This window comes from Alligator sinensis, unplaced genomic scaffold (assembly GCF_000455745.1).
Source record: "Alligator sinensis unplaced genomic scaffold, ASM45574v1 scaffold1584_2, whole genome shotgun sequence".
Taxonomy (NCBI): Eukaryota; Metazoa; Chordata; order Crocodylia; family Alligatoridae; genus Alligator; species Alligator sinensis.
This window is the reverse complement of record NW_005842864.1, coordinates 24,691-40,514: the sequence shown is the minus strand read 5'-3', so window position 1 is coordinate 40,514 and position 15,824 is coordinate 24,691. Positions and strand designations below refer to the sequence as shown.

Below are 15,824 nucleotides of genomic sequence, written 5' to 3'. Positions count from 1 at the left end.
AGTCCTCTCCCCTTTGCTGTATCTCCCTACCCCCTGTTTCGGTGTCCTCTGATTCCAGTAAAGTTGCAGCTGTCACAGCCCACACACGCTTGCATTTCTTCCAGAGATACCTCCTCGCCTCAAAATGGGGTTGATGCTGAACTGAACCCAAACTCCGATGAAATCCTTTGACAGGCATCCGGAAACTGGACCTGAAAGCTGGCAAAAATATATATGAATATTTCCCTTTGAAAGCTGCAAAAAATGAAATGAAATCAAATAAAAAAAAAAATACCATGTCACACTGCAAGCATGTTCTTTTGGAGGCCTCAAATGTATGAGAACTGCACTGTGATCCGGCATTTGCCGGTGGTCTTTCTATTTTACTCCAGGATCGTTAAACTCGAAGAAAACTTGCTACCACAGTACTTTACAATATGTAGTTTTTGTATCCTGATCCTGAACCCCCCCCCCCCCGGGCTTCCCCTTTAACACCGTGTCTGCACTTAATGCATTAAACCTCGGGACTGGGATGTTGGCTAAAATCCCTCCCCTTTCAAAGGACGCAGCTCATGAGGGTCCAGCATAGGGGACTGCTCCGCTGGAGATGAAGAAATGAAAAAGTGGAGCTCCTTAATTTTCAGCACTTGCTTTCTGTGGCTGCTAATCTTTGCATGCACATCACTGGCAAATCTCTCTCTCTCTCTCTCTCTCTATATATATAGATATATATATATATTTTTTTCTTTCTCTCCCCATTTCTGGCAAGGCTGCAAGCTGCTGTGCTGATACAGGGTCCTGATTCTGGTCTTACTGCATCCATGGACAGTTCCTCTCGACGGAGCCGTGAGCAGGATCCAGCCCGTAGCCTGTGACACTCTCAATTTGCACAATGTTGTATGAGGCCAATAAGTCAAAATGGCACAAGATTTGTGTACAGCACAGCAGTCATTTTCAGTGCTACGCAGCTCTGTATAGGAAACCCGCAGCGAGCGAACAAGCAACAGAAAGGACTTGTAAAATATAATGCCACGTACGATTACCACCTGAGCAATGTGGGTTTGGGCTGGTTTGCTGCAGCAGTTAGAGATTTCATGCAAAGTACTGTCAAAATATTTTTTTTCAACCTTTCCAACAATTGACTATGGAAACAGATCCCTAAACCTTACTTTCTTTTTAATTTTTTTTAAATAATGTTTCAGAAAAGTTTTTTTTTTTTGGTTGAAATTTCCAGGTACAGAAATAACAAATACATATCTCTCTGCTATCCATGATGATGAGTGCCGTTCAGTAAATAATAGTACTGCAGAAAAAAGACAAACGGTGACTTCTTTTTTTTTTTTTTTTAATTCTGCAATAATTGGTTTTATTGGGCCAATTCTTCAATATATATTTTTTAACAAGTTTACTCTGGCAAAATAAATTAAAAAAAAATTTAAACAGAACTTGCCAAAATCTTTATTACACAAACCAATAAATGTTAGAAGATTGGAAGGAAGGAAATATATAGCCCATAAAATTTTGGACTATTTGCAAAGTCCAACTTAATAAATGCTCCGTTACAAGAGAGCTTCTGAAAGACCTAAAAGAGGAAGTTAAACGTGGTGAGAGATTTCATGGTCTGTAGATATGCTTTAACTTTCAAAACAGTCCGCCCTTATAATAAAAATTATTGTTAGCCCTTACATTGCACATTTCTTAATCTGCGATGACTTCTGTTAAATAGAGAGTTATATATCGTGAGATGCTTCCTGTATGTTTATATCTGAGCATCCGTTAAGCCAAAAAAATCTGAATACAAAGCAGCATTGTTCATCCGCAGGAATTTATTTAATTTTATGATTGGTCTCTCCTTCTTCATGCCAAATGTGTTTCAGCCTTAATTTCAAGGGACACGCCGGGTCCTCCAATGATCACAATCCACGCCAAAAGATAAATTCGTACCTCGTGCGTAGGTTTGCGTTTCTTAGCAGCAATTGTATTCCTCTGCAAAACCTTGATGCAACCCCCCCATATAAAATTAAATAAACCGATGCAAGAAAGAGTCACCTTTCCAAAGAAAAATGCAAAGTCTGACCTGTCTAAACATTGGTTTGTCCACGTGCAAGTCTCCCTGTGCAGCGCTTCGTGGTGGCAGGTTCTTGTTCCCGTCCCAGTCGGGTTTTGCGTGGCACGCTTGTAAGCAGAAATGTCCCGTAAAGCCCGGGGGCAGGAAGTCGAGTTCTGTGTTCTGATCCAGCAGCTAAATTAATCTGCCTGTCCTAGCCTCCGGCTTTGAGCTTTGCCCTAGCTCAAGCACGTTGCATGTTAAATGTCCCTGACATAGCCATTGCTGGCATCTTGCAGTAATTCAGACAGCGGAGTTAATAAGCAACAGAGCTGCGAACGTATTGTTTTACGGGGCACGATGCAAATTCTAACATCTGTAGATCGCATCTCGGTGCACCATGGCTGCGATGCAAACACGAATGATCTCCTATAGTACTGCTTGTCTCTCTCTCCCTTTTTTTTTTTTTTGTTTAAGTTCCCCGAAATCAAATATTAACATGATTAAGGATGCAGTATTACACGTGCGGCAGAGGAGAGCGGTAGGTGGTGACAGACAGTTGGATTGTGTTTGATCTGGCAGTTTTCATCTGTGCCACCATTTTATGGCTGCTGTGGGAGTACTGCAAAATGGTGGTTTGCTTCTACTGTACCTTAGTGAGGAACAGGATGTGTGAAAACCATAAAATAATAGCAGCTCCCCTAGGCCAGGCAATATGCTACCGCTGGGAGAGCACGCTAAAAGAAATACCTTTTGTAATATAGCACGTAGAAAGGGAATTTCTGCTGAGCTCCCCCTGGGTGGAATGGGAAAAGCGCTGCAATGGTTTGTCTCGTGCGACTGGGTCTCGGGAGTTTCTTCAGCTAGCGAGGATGCCTCGCCATGCTGGGGGGCGATGAGGGAAGAGAGTCTGACAAGAGCATCCAATTCAGAAACTCCAGCTTGGGGCACGTTATTAAGATGGAAGGGCCAGACCCTGGTGCAAGCAAAGCTCCCCCTTCCCGTCCACGTCAGTGGGAGTCTGAGCCACAAAAGGGTGGTCAGCTGCAGCCCGCAGGGACCCCGAGTGCCAGGGGGGCAGGCTGTGCATGGAGGAGTTTTGCAGAGGACAGGAGCAGGGCAAACACGACTGACTTCTCCAGGCCAGGAGTGAAGGGGAGATGCCCTACAGAAGTAACCCTCTTGGCTGTTGCTGCCCCTCAAGTGGTTTTGTGGGTCCCTGTGGTCCCCTGCTCCACCTCCAAACCCAACGGTGCAGCCCGGGAGAGAGCACTGCCTGAGCAAGGGGTCGGGTGTGCAAGCCCCGACTCGGGGAACCAACCACATCCACACCTTTCTTGCACAGAGGTGGCTCCCGAATTGGCTCCTCTGCTGCATTGGTCCCTTGCTTCCCACAGCCCTTCCTCCCATGCCACAAAGGCGTCTCTCAGCTGCCCTCCACAGCCGGCTGAGATAGGGGCAGCTCCAAATTTCTGGCTCTGAACTCTTTCGAGCTTTCAGGAACTGGAGACCCGCTCGGACTTGCTGCTCCCTTGCTGCGGGCCCGCCTGCCTTGTGGTGCTTCAGTGGGAACCTACAGCAAGCACTGGCCTCTCCTAAAGCAAACCCGAAACTCAAGTACTTCTCAGGGCCATATTTTACCCTCTTATTGACCTGCAGGACATTGAGACAGGGAAAGGCGGTCCTACGGTGTGTAGCAAAAGCACCTTTTTGGCGAGGATGCAGCATCTCGCGCCCCTACCCAACAGACTCTCCTGCCTGCTGGGAATCTTGCTGAGCCACGTCTAAACGGTGGTGCCAGCAGCCACAGGATGAGTTCAGGATCTCCAGGGGAGATCTGGTTTGGGAGATCTTATGACCACGAGTGGCAAAGCTGGGGTCTGCCGCTGTGTTTGAAACGCTTCCTTTTTAGACAAAACTTTTTAAGCTCATCCTGATGGGAAAGCAGAGGCCTCTGGTCATCACAGCAGACCAAGTCAATGCCTGCAGCAAGGCTGAGTGCATTTATGACATTGCTGTGACAAGCCACTTTCTCCTTCTTTCCAGCATTTCAGAGACATCGTTCCCCCTTTTTCCGGCAAGGGGAGTAGGTATATGACTGGTGATGGGGAAACTGAGTCAGGCAGTGGATGGGGGCCTCATTTAATGCCTGCTGAAGACTTCCCACTGACTTCAATGGATTCAGGATTGGGCTGGACTGACTGACTTAAAGCCAACAGGACCATTTGCACGAGCGATGGTCCTACCTCGGACCATGCCTTGTCCACGTGCTATAAGCAGCAGCAGGACCTGAACGGAAAATCCCCTTATTGCATTCCCTGTAACCTGAATTTGGTCTTTCCAGTGTGCAAGTGCTTTGGATTTGGCTAATGATGGGGCACCGCGCAGGCTCTGGGTGCAGCATGGGTAATGGCGACACCCTCCGGACGATTCCTGGTTTTTCAGTGGAAGACGTGATTTCAAAGGGGTTTGGGGCTGGGGCGAGCACGAGGGGAGGGAAAAGCATTTAGGCAAGTCGCATCCTCAGTGGCCTCCAATTTTCTGCCGCCTGTGACCTCCCCGTTGTGTTTACAAATGCGCGCATCAAGCAGCGTTTCCTTCCACCCATTGTCTACTCTCCCTTCTCCTCCCCGCTGTAAACGAGCCATTAAAAATGTGTTTATGACATCACAGTCAGCTACCATGGAAATGACTTTGATGTGAGAGAGACAAATACAGCATCCTGACTTCAAGGGGGGGGGACGAGACCCTTGTTCAAATAGCTGGCAATTCACAAAGGTAGTGACGGGGTGGGGACACTCGAAAAGCCGGTGTAAAGTGCATGGGATCTGAGCCACTTCTATGTGTCTTCCCGCTTGCAAACACAAAATTACAGAGCCCCATTGAACTGCTTGACTTTTTCAATATAGCCAGCACTCCCCCCACCCCCAAACGCGCACACGTCTTTTCAAGTGACAGCGGACTGCGCTGAAATCAGCTTTGGGACGTCCGATCCCAGCCAGACAAAGGGACTCATCCTCCCGTTCACGTCGGCTCCCTGAGCTGTGCGGGGCGGGGGGAGAGGGGTCGACCTTCGTGTTTCAAACCGGGATCAGTCGCTGCACACTCAGCCCCAGCCCAGACTTTTAGCAGGGCTGCTCACGAGAGTAATGCAAGCGGGATTTGGCCTTTAAGCAACAAGGCTTTTCTGTGTGAAGGCCATGGATGCTCCTCCCTGGATAGGGTTGGAGAATTTTGCAGAGGGAACTATTTGGGGCTGGGGCGAGAGTTTGATGGTGCCAAAGTTTCGAAGCAGCCCCCTCAGCTCCCTTGGTACTGGGGCGAGCATGGGAAGACCGGAGCAGGGTTTGCTTTTGCAGCAAAACATAGAAACCACAGAAGTGAAGGGGAGTTTGGTCACCAGCTGCCTTGGGGCCAGGACATCTCTGTTTCCCTGCCCACTCACAGGGTTCCTCTAACAAAAGAGCTTCAATCTGGAGGCTTCAGCCAGCCTGGCTGACTTTCCCTGCGCCTGGCCTGGCAGCTTGCTGATTCCCTCGACGCCGTGGCTGTGTTCCCAAAGATTCCTGTCTTTGAGCAAACATATTAAAGCACTTAGGATGTGTTGTGAGCAAAGATGGGCCTAATTATGTAAAACTGTGTCAGAGCGAGCTTGGTATGTTGTCTGCTTTGCGTTTTCGCATCGCCTTCCTGCCTGGCGGACATGCCCTCTGCGAACCGTGTGGGGACATTGAGGCTGATAACAATCCTCTTTAACTGGATTTGGGTGACGTGTGATTGTGTTCAGCAGTGCAAGGGGACGTGCATCTGGTGTTTGGCGCTAGTATCGGCTCGGGTGTCGGTGTGCTGTCCTTTGCGAGCTACGTGGAAATGGCAACGGGGCATTGGCTTGTGATGGGCTATATAACCTTTCCTCTCTTGGGCACTGGAGCACGTCCTAACCCAGCTCAGCTGAGTCGGGGCTGTTCAGTAGGTGGATAGCTGTGGGTCTGGTACCTAGTCCTCTGATTTCCATTTTCCATATCACTCTGGCAATTGTCAATCCTGGCTGAATGGGCATGGAGATCGTCCTGCACTCTGCATTGCTTTGTTGACTCGCCAAACAGCCTGCTTTAATAAAGCCTTAGCAAGCCGAAGGTATTCTCAAATCCGTGCTTACATTGGGAACGCCAGTTAGTGCTAGTGGCCGACTTGCCGCCTGTGCAAGGGGAGACGACAGAGTGGATTTGAATCTCATTTGACCTGGGAAGTCTCAGATGTACCCCAGATCCTGTGAAGGGGTCAAATCTATGAACCTCTCCTCCGAACTTCAGCAAAACTTTTCCACGGAAGAGCTGCAGAGTCTGACTCAGGCTTGCAAGGAAATGGCAGCTTTGGGACAGGTAATTAAGTAGCTGGCACTTGGAAACTTCAGAGCCCCCGGGATCATACTTGCTAAAAAAAGTAATGTTAACAAAATCCCTTCTGGATTTGCGTTTTTGAACAATCACTCTACAATATGTAATTATGAATAAAATACCCTCTGAAAAGACCTCCTCAGATTCAGAGAGAGCGGAGAACAATAGGCGAGGGATTAAAAAAGATTGGTTCTTCTCAGCTAATTGTTTTTAATAAAATGGTAAAAGTGAAGAAAACACCAGGAAACTATAATTAGGATAATAATCTATTGTTCTACAAGAAATATGTAGCCTGTTGCCTCTGCTCTGGCGAGGTAATAAAGACGGCTGAATGGAGGATAAATGAATAGTGAGGATGAATGAGGAGCAAGGGTGGTTAAATGTCAGACCGCAAAGGTCATTAATCCTTCCTTCAAGGTAAAGCTGATGTAAATGAGCTGAGGCACATCCAGGCGGAGAGCCTACGCCAGGGGATCCCTCCCCAATACTCCCGATGGACTGGTGATTTAGGTGCATTTATGTAGGGCCCTTGAGGTAGCAGGCAATAGCTCCCTGTTCCTCCCCTTTGACATGGGAGGTGACGGCATCGTTTCACGTCTCAAAGGGCATCCTTAGAAGAGGCACGTCCACACCCGGGGCAGAATCTGCCAGGGTCAGCCCGTCCCTCCAAAGAGCAATGGGAGAAGTTGGCAAGTTGTTTGCAATGGCACCAACCAGTAACTCCGTGCAATCCAGCTTCCCAAAAGGGAAGCCAGGATCTGGCCAGCGCCTGGCGAATATGCTGCACTTATTTGAACACCTCAACAATGTATTGGGATCGGAGGAGTCCTTCTTGACCCTTTTACTTTGACTATCTGGGAAGGTCTTTGACTCAAGAGCTGTCTGACTGTTGTGCTTGTCTAACGCAGTTGGAGGCCATGCCCAGGAGGAAAAAAAGCTGTGCATCTGCTGACAAGGATTTGATTGTGTAATACTGTGTTTCAGATGCTATCTGTGCTTCCTAGGAAGCTTGGCAGCTCTATAGTCTTATGGCCAGATTTTGGAAATGCTAAGTGCTCAAATTGAAGGGCAGATTTTTTAGGATTTGTTGGCACATCGGAAACCCTTTGGGTGCCGCCGAGCTCCTTCTGAGAAAACCTTACCCGCTGGGTACCCACCCATCTGAGCGGGCTTTGCCCATAACTCTCGAATTACAAAATTGGTGAGCAAACGTTAGCAACTCTTGGTTCTTTAGAGTGAGTCAAACATTTTCTGTCAAACCATTGTGGGTTTTTTGGGGGGGTTTCCATTTTTTCATTGGAAGAAATAAAATGTTTCCAAGCCACTTTTAAAAATACCCCAAAGCAGCCTTTCCAGGCCAGCTCTGGTATTTTTTTGCCTTCGGTGGTGGTAAGTGCTCAGACAGTCCTCTCTAAGCACAGAAGAAGACATTTGGGCAACCTGCAGCAGCAAGGTTGGTTTAAAATGTTGACTTTCACTGGCTCTTCTGTGAAGCTCTCCTGTCCCCTGGCCAGCCCCCGGGTCAACCCCGTCAAGAAGCAGCTGCTAAACTGAGCTCCCATCCCTGCTGATCCAGCTGTGTCTCCTCCCGCATATCCTTTGCTCCTGGGTGCTTCTTGGATTCAATTCGAATGCCTCATCCCTTCCTTTCAAGCACCATATGACCCTTCTCAGCTACCCACTCCCAGGCTCATGGTAGAGGTGATATATTTATTAGACCAACAAGACTTTTGCAAATTTTTTTTTTTTTTTTTGCAAAAATCTTGTTGGTCTAATCAAAGATATCACCTCTACCAGGAGCCCAGATTGCTTGTTCCTCTAGACCAATACGATGACAACCTGGATACCCTTCTCAGCTACCCAGCTTTTGTGCTGTGCCCTCTGCTAACTCTCTTTGCTTCACATCTTCCACCCTCTGTCCCATACCATTCCCAATCTAGTGTCCCATGGGGATGGGTGAAGCATTTATTCAAGCAAATTTGCATTTTTCCTTAGTTTTGAAGGATCTATAGAAGGTAGGGCAAATCTGCACCTTATAGTCTAGGTGTATATATGTGTGTATATATAATGCAGACAAGGTTCTTTGGGTAAATCTAATATCTTTCATTAGACCAACTCAAATAGCTGGAAAGCCTCTTTTTTCCAACTATTTGAGTTGGTCTAATAAAAGATATCAGATTTACCCAAAGAACTTTGTCTGCCTATGTCCTTAGACCAACACGGCTACAACCTACACCCCTGTGTGTGTATGTGTGTGTGTATGTATGTATATATATATGTATGTGTATATATATATATATATATACACACACACACACACCCCCTATATATATATAATGCAAACTTTTATGACCTGAAGCTCACTTCCTCAGAGGTTGCAAAATGACATTTGAAGGGCCTGTAAACAGCCTTGGAAACGTATAGATTTATTAATCCTAAATAAATGTAGTCGTTACTCAAAAGTGCTCAACTCATCCTTTTGGCCAACCCGTTGGCCATCTCAGGACTAGCAGCAGGTTCCTCGCTTGGGTAGCGTTGTTCAGTAGTCATTATTTGCTGTCGTATGTTATTATTCCAGGTATCAGAATGGTCCTCAAAGTCATGTGGAGGTATTTCTGCTTTCTGACTGTGTGCCTGGCACTTTGAGGTCCCTCTGGTAGATGGAAGAGCTTTTAAGGGAGCTGTGCGAGGGTCTGAGGTGGAAATGCTCACCCAGACACCTGTTTTAAGAGGTGTTTGTTCTTGTGAACCAACCATTATTCATATCTGCCAAGACTGGGGAGGAAGCTCTTGGTTGCTATTCAAATCAAAGCCCGGGCATAGTTTTTTCAGGGTTCACCTGCCTCTTATTGATAGGTGCGGTACTTTAGGCTTGGGGGCTGTGAGCATTTCAGCATGCGCTGAGAAAAGCGAAGGACCCTGGTGTAGTGAATCAGAAGACCTGGCTCGAATCTCTGGAAGCGCCCCCGGTTTTGCACATGATGTGGGCAAGGCTCTGAATCCCCCATGCTCAGCTCCTGGCTTGCAAAAGGCGGACTCTTCTGTCTGCCTTGTCTTGCAAATGCTTTGGCACGGAGACCGGAGCGGTTTTGCGCAGGGCCGTGGCTCACCTGTTGGAGGAAAGCCCCGGCTGTGCATGTTAAGTGGGCATCCCAGGGGAGTCGGCGATGCCCCCAATTAACCTTTGCATAATTATCAATAGATCAAAGCAGTCTGGCCCCAGGGGAGGTGGCCCCAGCAGCTGCCTGGGCAGTAGCCGTCTTTCCCTTTGCAGTGACTGATTGCTTCTCTTGTTGGGCCCAGCCCTCGCCTCCAGGACTGTTGTCTCTGGGTCTAGATGCAGAGCAGGGAACAGCCCGGAGGCATTTAGAAATAAATACAGACATGTAAAGCACCCAACCTCTGGGGAGCAAAATCTGGGGGCCGCCCGGGCTTCCCACAGCCCCTGGGACCAGGAATGAGTGTTCCCATTTCTAAAACCAGCAAGCACAGGGCTGAGGGGGAGCAGCTACCTTAGTTTTGGTGCATGCCAGAGCCCGCAGGGCCAGAAGCAGCATAGCCACATTGCTCTGTCATTAGAGGATGTTGTGTCCAAACTGGAGACCTCCAGAATGACGGGAGCTAGTGACACAATGACATCTCCAGAGCCGAGGGAAGAAAACCTGAGACAGCCTGTTCCAAACTATCTGGGTTTGGCTGCTACAATTAACTGTACCACTTAATGAACATGTTGGAGGTGTAGTCCACTGCCCCATTCCTTCACTTGATGTGATATAGCCATTAGCTTATAGCCATTATCGTCTCCACCTCCTGCTGCTGCAGGACAGAGCAGACAGGGCATCTGTCATTTCCCACTGAAGCCCCCAAAATATTCTTTCAAACCCGTTGGGGGCAATTTTATACATTGAAGCAAAAAAAAAAAAAAAAGGGTGTGAAATTGGTTGGTTTTAAAACTTTGCAGATCACCTTTGCCAGCGAGCAAACCAAGTGCAGTGTGTGGCTGGTGTTTCTTTGTCTCTTTAAAAAACAGCCTGGGGTCTTGCAGGGTCTAGATTGCACGTGCATTGTCTCGGCGCTGATAAAAAAAAAAAGCTAAATGAGTCCAATTAAAAATTCTTTGAGTACGGTATAATATACAAAATTGCAGCTTGCGGCGGGTGGGGGAAAGCTGGCCGGATGCTTGGAGGAGTACCTGAGGACCGGTCTGATTGGGAAATGTTAAACAGCCTTTCTTAGAGGCCGGCTCCATGCGTCATGTTAGTATAGGGAACAAACTTTGTCCTCCGCGGGAGAATGATCATGATTTCACATATATATTGTCTGAGCTCACTGGTCAGGAGCCAGGCAGAGACCACCAACGTTTTAGCCCCAAACAGCCTTTTTCAAAGGCAAAAATGTTGGTGGATTCTCAGCGCGGTGATTATAGAGGATTATTCTGAGGTTCTCAGAACTATCTGAAAACCAATCTTTCTAAGTTATTTGTGAATAGCTATTGAATGGATAATTTCCATACCCATTATCAAAATGATGTGCCGGCGGTGAAATTTAGCTGCATTGTATTTGATCAGTAATTGGTGAAATGTTTTCCTAGGGTTAAAAGTAGAGTCGACAACTGCTCGGTGTAAGGATTTACAAGGTGTTTAGATACATTTTTATTTATTCAATTGCTTTAAGTTATCCAAATACTTTGATAGTGTAGAGGAAGCTAATGGGATTTATCTACAGTATTTGAAGATGGGCTGAAAGGGCTTTTACCTTGTAAGACCTGAGTTCAGTTTTGCAGGGCTTGGGTTAACTACCTAGCGCTTAATACAGGGAGCTCTACTGCGAACGAACCATTTTTGACCCAGTGAAACAAGCCAAGATCCCCAAAATGGATATTCGAGGCTCAGAAGGAAACGAGTATTATAGAACAACGAGCAAAGAAAAATATTGGGAAAAGGAGCAAAAAAAGGCCGCTTGGGTTTTGATTTTTCTTTGAATGGCTAGTGAAGTTTTTAAGCTGGTTTCCTTCTCTCTGTCTGTCTTGGAAATGAGAGGTTTATATGGGAAACTTTCAATTTAAACAAGCAGAAGATTAGCTCAAGTCAAGCATGACAATGCCATCTGAAAGGGAGAGGAAACACTATCCCTATTTCAAGGTGCACTGCAAAGACAAACTGCAAATGGATTTAAGTGCTGGTTTCTGTCAGCATGTTCCCACTAAGCGTGCTGTGTGTCTATATTAGTTGCAGAAATAGGTCGTGGAGATGGTTTATACTGGAGTTTAAATGAGTTCTGGGGGGGTTTTTTTTGCCTTTGTGATGGATGGATGGATGGTTTGAAATCCAGTGGGCTGGAGCCTCACAAGGTCCTGCCAAGATGCCCAGGGAGTAACTAGCTGTTTTTGGATCATCTCACACCTGAAACGCCGCAGAACCCCAAACCTATTCCCTGGGGGATGCTTGGAGCTGGACCCACTATTATTTTTATCCGCAGTCAAACCTACTGCATAGCGAAAAGGGCAGAAAAGCATGAAAGCAGGGGAAGGAGAGAAAGATCAAAGGAGAGCAGTAAGGAAAACAGGCTTTTATTCAGGGTGCGGCAGGCTCTCTCTGTTGGCTTCCCAGATTCCCCTTCCAACCCACCATAAATAAAGCAGTTGGCATGTGACATGCGATGTGGGATTGATCTGCGCTGGCATATGCTATGCATATTTCCCGTGAAGCTATTTGAGCTCATCCTTGCTAAATTGCTAGATGGCAGCCAGCTCCGGGGAGCACCAGGGCTGCGCGACAAGGCTCTTCCTAGCAGCAGAAAGCATCCAGCATCTGCAGCTTCAGAGAGACCCAAAGCATATGCAGTCCCACATGTTGGGGAGATGCAAATACTTAATTTTGTCTCCCTTAATATCAACCTTTTTGCAGGATCTGCTCTCACAGGTGCCCACCCGACAGAGCCAACTGCCTGGCTACCCACCATTGCATTTTTCATCTGAAATTATCTCACGTTTGGGTCTATAAAAGTCAGTTTTGGATCAGACCCACTGTCCCTCTCATTCCTGGGTGCTTCGGAGGAAAGTTTAAGCTCCAGTAGGAGATGAGTTGTCTCACTCGGTTATCCTCATCCTGATTCCTTGCTGTTGCAGATTGAAGCACAAGGTCTGATCTCCCTTCTAGGATGTCCTGTCATTAATTAGGGCACTTCAGGGCATGCTGCTCTTCATGTTGTTATTCAAGAGGGAGCAAGATGAATCTAGCCTGGGGCAATTTCCCTCAGATCGGCTTTGAATTCCCCACTTTCCAACTCCACTGCTTCTTTCAGGGACAACCGAAGTCGTGCCCCCCACCAGCTCCTCTAGACATTGCTGTCCTTTCTCTCCCTGTCCCTCTTCTTCATCGGCTGGCCAAGGCAAGTTATCCGGATGGTTTTGGGATCTCTTCCAATGTAGCAGGGAAGATGCTTTTACCCCATGCCAGGGCTACATCAGCCAGCGATATCAGCAGCTACACCCTGCAATCAAGGGACTGAGACATAAATCTGACCGTCTTCCCCAGCCCAGCTGGACGGCGGGCTCCTTGGCTATCCATAAGGATCAGGAATGAATGGGATCTAGTGAAGGCTCCCAACTTATTTGGTTTCTGGGGGTGTCATGTCTACTAAGCATCCCACCGCACCTCCCTGGCTTGGACCTTGGCACCCAAAATCCTCCAAGTACGCAGCAGGCCTGGATCTGTGCAGTATCCGAGGAGACTTAGGAGCCTTCTTGCCGGATCAGCTAGTCTCACCCCAACGGACCGAATGGGAATTTAGCTGGCTTGTGCACGCAGTTGTGCATGCAGTCTAGCACAGCAGTTGTTTTAGTCTATAGACACCAATATATTCTCACAGGACAATGAATGCTTTCACTTTGCATCCTACCTGGTCGTCCACTCATCTCACTGCCTGCCCAAAACAGCTGATCGACGCCAGGACTTGGAGTTCAGCTTACAACTCGGTGGGACTGCGCTGTTCTGGAGCAGTCAGGGGGATCTGGCCTTAGGAAACGCTTTGCAAACACGGCCAGTTACAGCAAGATGACGGCGGGGTTTGGAGGACTGATGTGGGAGCACAGCCCTTTTTTTTTCACGGGGCACGGATTCATTCCCTTTTTGTGAGCAGGAGCAGACTCAGTGCAGCTGCTGAGGGCAAATGCGATCGCAGCGCGGGCTGCAGCTGTCCTGTTAAGAGCTGCGACGTGTGCCACATTTTTGCAAGTTGAGGCCATTTCTAACTTACAAGAAGTGCCGAAAAAAACCATTTTTTAGCTCCCTCGGCTCTAGGACACCGCCCCGGTGGAAACTCATCTTATTTGGTAAGAGTGCTGCCATGGCCTTTTTGGATAACCGTGCATAGTTTGTGGAGGAGATACAGTTTTACAGTCCTCTCACAGAGCGCTTGCTTTCTGAACTTCTCGTTCTGTGTCGCAGCCACCAGCTCCCGCATCGCCCGGTCCCCAGAAAATCCAGCTGTCCACGTGCAGGACAAAAGGCCGAGCTACATGGCAGAGACTCCATCATCAGCTGGTAAGTCAGCTGCGTAAGCTGTAATGTTGGCTAACTTGCAGTACATCTATTGAAAGAGTTAGGAGAAGTTAGGATGCAGTAGCTCTTGTGTTCCTAAGCCCTTAAGATGTGTTTAACACATGTTAATTTGTAAGCAAGCTGCTTCCGAGGAATCGGGATGCTGCCGCTGTAGAGTATTGATGCTGGTCTTTGCAGGGATGTTTCTGCAACAACCTGGTTTTCTCTGAGTACTTCTTTGCTATAAGCCTCTCTCGTACTCTCATTTGCTTTCTTTCACTTAGGAAGTGGTATTCATCTTCGAGGCATCCCTGGCCCGGTCTGCACTGGTCTGGCCCAAAGGTGGGAGCAGGAAGGGATGCAGCCCATTCATAAATGAATCACGCACATCTGAATGGAGCTGGCAGGGGGAAGCGATTTACATAAGCTCGTGTCATCGGGCGAGCATGCGCGCTACCCAAGTCCTGATGCGCACGGTAAGCGGAAGCTGACCCTGGACAGCTCTCATTTCCATAGCACCCTTGGGACCTACTCATTTACTGCAGCATCCCCTAATCATCATAGCCCCATGATCGTTACACAAGTGCAAACGCTCCCGGAGACATGTGCTGATTAGTCTCACTAGCGGCACCGAGCCCCCGTTCTTTCACCATCGTGGTGACCTGACAGATGTGCGTATCGCTGAAACCAGGGCTTTGCTTTGCACAACGTCAATCAATAAAGTGGAAATACAGCCGTTAACACCACTTACAGTTTCGCCTATTACTACAATGCCCTGCTTGTTCTGCGGGAAAGCAATTTTATGCTCCGCTGAAGCATGGTTAGCTTAGCCTTCAACTCACGGCAAATGCCAGATACTGCAAAATGTTACAATTATGGCAGCCCTGTCCTATATTTATTTATATGTATCAGCGCAACGCTTAATTTCATGGAGAGAGGGAACAGAGAGGCAACACCTCCAAACTTCGGAGAAGTGAAAAAGCTTCAGCTCGGGTTGATCTGCCATTATGGAGAGACCTTGGCTCCACGTCAACGCGGTTCCAAGAACATCTTTAACTTTAAACACATCGATAACTCCTTTGAAGTCATGGGAGCCCTTCGCACGCTCCAATACCTTGCTGAACGGAGCGCTATCTATATGCCTGGTAACAAATGGGTAATAAAGCCACTCGGACCTGAATCTTGTGCCATTAGATGCTGCTGCCTTTTATATAGCAGACTGCTTTCAGATGCGGGCACCCACATGGGTGTCCTTTCGTCCAGCTGGCCAGCTCATGAGAACAGGCCTTTTTAAAAATAAAAACAGCCCCCATTTTTATTCATATTTATTATTAACTGTGTGGGATCAGCATGTAAGAGTAAGGATGAAAGCCACTGAATGTGTCATTTGCAGTAGATTTCCCCTTTCCGTCTTTTCCTGGGTAAATCTCTGTCAAATCTGTTTTTGACAGATAAACTCTTCTCCGCTTATTGCTTCATAAAGGACAACTTGGTTGCATGTCCACTGATGTGGTTGCATGTCCACCACTGATGACCTAGTCCCTGTCGGTTGAATGCATGGAGCATTTGTGCCCATAAAGCTGAATAAAAATCTACTAGCCAGGGAGCCGTGGGAAGGGCATTTGCTTAGGACTTGGAAATGCAAGTTTTGTTTTTAGCACTGCCACAAACCAGCTACGTGGCCTTGGCTGAGACACTTAGCCGCTGCGAGGCTTAGTCCTTAGGAGCGGGCCTCAGGTTTTCCTCTATTTTTGAGTGCACCTACTTTCGGGAGCTGGACTGGAGGAGTAGGGAAGCGGTCACAGATTAGATCCGGCTGCCAATTTTTGAAAGAACAGCTTTCCTTTAAAAATACAGTGC

The 15,824-nt window shown here is 47.6% G+C and overlaps 2 long non-coding RNA genes across 2 annotated transcripts in view; both read left to right on the top strand.

Annotated features, from left to right (window-relative positions):
* LOC102379308 overlaps positions 1 to 13,348 on the top strand; it is a 146,001-nt gene extending 132,653 nt beyond the window's left edge. Inside the window, exon 4 of the long non-coding RNA XR_325163.2 lies at positions 13,002 to 13,348. This is a non-coding gene — a long non-coding RNA (uncharacterized LOC102379308). The remainder of the gene's footprint in view (positions 1 to 13,001) is intronic.
* Positions 13,349 to 13,545: 197 nt separating this feature from the next.
* LOC106722910 lies at positions 13,546 to 14,718 on the top strand. Its single transcript, XR_001358926.2, has 3 exons — positions 13,546 to 13,756; positions 13,872 to 13,967; positions 14,249 to 14,718. It is a non-coding gene; the product is annotated as an uncharacterized LOC106722910 (long non-coding RNA).
* The last annotated feature ends 1,106 nt before the right edge of the window (positions 14,719 to 15,824 follow it).